Below are 2,500 nucleotides of genomic sequence, written 5' to 3'. Positions count from 1 at the left end.
CGCCGGCAGTGCCAGGCGGAGCGATTTGCGTTTTTTCTTTGCTCGCCCTCTCTCGGGCTCGATCCATTCAGTTTCGCACAAACAAGAGCTCTGCCGGCCGCCTGCAGCGGTGCCTAAAACCCGGGCATAACAATGCGACCGTTCTGCTAGGCCGACAAGCGCTCAAGCCAGACGCTCGATCGAACGCCCCCTACATATTAGTCGAGACAACGGCTCGCTCATTAGCATCGCGTTTGTACTTTAACTTTTTTTGGCTCGGCTTCTTTCGACGCCGATGCCGGCGACGCAGCACTCTCTCGCCCGCCAGCCACCGAGAAAAGGGTGCGCTCCGACCGGCCCCGCACCGCTCTTTCTTGGCTCATTCGAAATTACTGTCTTTCGCTCTGACATGCCTTACCTAGGGTTAGGTTAGTATGCTTGCACGTTTGTACTTTAACTTTTTTTGGCTCGGCTTCTTTCGACGCCGATGCCGGCGACGCAGCACTCTCTCGCCCGCCAGCCACCGAGAAAAGGGTGCGCTCCGACCGGCCCCGCACCGCTCTTTCTTGGCTCATTCGAATTACTGTCTTTCGCTCTGACATGCCTTACCTAGGGTTAGGTTAGTATGCTTGCACGTTTGTACTTTAACTTTTTTCGGCTCGGCTTCTTTCGACGCCGATGCCGGCGACGCAGCACTCTCTCGCCCGCCAGCCACCGAGAAAAGGGTGCGCTCCGACCGGCCCCGCACCGCTCTTTCTTGGCTCATTCGAGTTTACTGTCTTTCGCTCTGACATGCCTTACCTAGGGTTAGGTTAGTATGCTTGCACGTTTGTACTTTAACTTTTTTTGGCTCGGCTTCTTTCGACGCCGATGCCGGCGACGCAGCACTCTCTCGCCCGCCAGCCACCGAGAAAAGGGTGCGCTCCGACCGGCCCCGCACCGCTCTTTCTTGGCTCATTCGAAATTACTGTCTTTCGCTCTGACATGCCTTACCTAGGGTTAGGTTAGTATGCTTGCACGTTTGTACTTTAACTTTTTTTGGCTCGGCTTCTTTCGACGCCGATGCCGGCGACGCAGCACTCTCTCGCCCGCCAGCCACCGAGAAAAGGGTGCGCTCCGACCGGCCCCGCACCGCTCTTTCTTGGCTCATTCGAAATTACCTGTCTTTCGCTCTGACATGCCTTACCTAGGGTTAGGTTAGTATGCTTGCACGTTTGTACTTAAACTTTTTTCGGCTCGGCTTCTTTCGACGCCGATGCCGGCGACGCAGCACTCTCTCGCCCGCCCAGCCACCGAGAAAAGGGTGCGCTCCGACCGGCCCCGCACCGCTCTTTCTTGGCTCATTCGAAATTACTGTCTTTCGCTCTGACATGTCTTACCTAGGGTTAGGTTAGTATGCTTGCACGTTTGTACTTTAACTTTTTTCGGCTCGGCTTCTTTCGACGCCGATGCCGGCGACGCAGCACTCTCTCGCCCGCCAGCCACCGAGAAAAGGGTGCGCTCCGACCGGCCCCGCACCGCTCTTTCTTGGCTCATTCGAGTTTACTGTCTTTCGCTCTGACATGCCTTACCTAGGGTTAGGTTAGTATGCTTGCACGTTTGTACTTTAACTTTTTTGGCTCGGCTTCTTTCGACGCCGATGCCGGCGACGCAGCACTCTCTCGCCCGCCAGCCACCGAGAAAAGGGTGCGCTCCGACCGGCCCCGCACCGCTCTTTCTTGGCTCATTCGAAATTACTGTCTTTCGCTCTGACATGCCTTACCTAGGGTTAGGTTAGTATGCTTGCACGTTTGTACTTTAACTTTTTTCGGCTCGGCTTCTTTCGACGCCGATGCCGGCGACGCAGCACTCTCTCGCCCGCCAGCCACCGAGAAAAGGGTGCGCTCCGACCGGCCCCGCACCGCTCTTTCTTGGCTCATTCGAAATTACTGTCTTTCGCTCTGACATGCCTTACCTAGGGTTAGGTTAGTATGCTTGCACGTTTGTACTTAAACTTTTTTCGGCTCGGCTTCTTTCGACGCCGATGCCGGCGACGCAGCACTCTCTCGCCGCCAGCCACCGAGAAAAGGGTGCGCTCCGACCGGCCCCGCACCGCTCTTTCTTGGCTCATTCGAAATTACTGTCTTTCGCTCTGACATGTCTTACCTAGGGTTAGGTTAGTATGCTTGCACGTTTGTACTTTAACTTTTTTCGGCTCGGCTTCTTTCGACGCCGATGCCGGCGACGCAGCACTCTCTCGCCCGCCAGCCACCGAGAAAAGGGTGCGCTCCGACCGGCCCCGCACCGCTCTTTCTTGGCTCATTCGAGTTTACTGTCTTTCGCTCTGACATGCCTTACCTAGGGTTAGGTTAGTATGCTTGCACGTTTGTACTTTAACTTTTTTTGGCTCGGCTTCTTTCGACGCCGATGCCGGCGACGCAGCACTCTCTCGCCCGCCAGCCACCGAGAAAAGGGTGCGCTCCGACCGGCCCCGCACCGCTCTTTCTTGGCTCATTCGAAATTACTGTCTTTCGCTCTGACA

Source organism: Styela clava, unplaced genomic scaffold (genome assembly GCF_964204865.1).
Source record: "Styela clava unplaced genomic scaffold, kaStyClav1.hap1.2 HAP1_SCAFFOLD_116, whole genome shotgun sequence".
NCBI lineage: Eukaryota > Metazoa > Chordata > Ascidiacea > Stolidobranchia > Styelidae > Styela > Styela clava.
The sequence above is the reverse complement of the archived record's forward strand: the minus strand, read 5'-3'. Positions refer to the sequence as shown.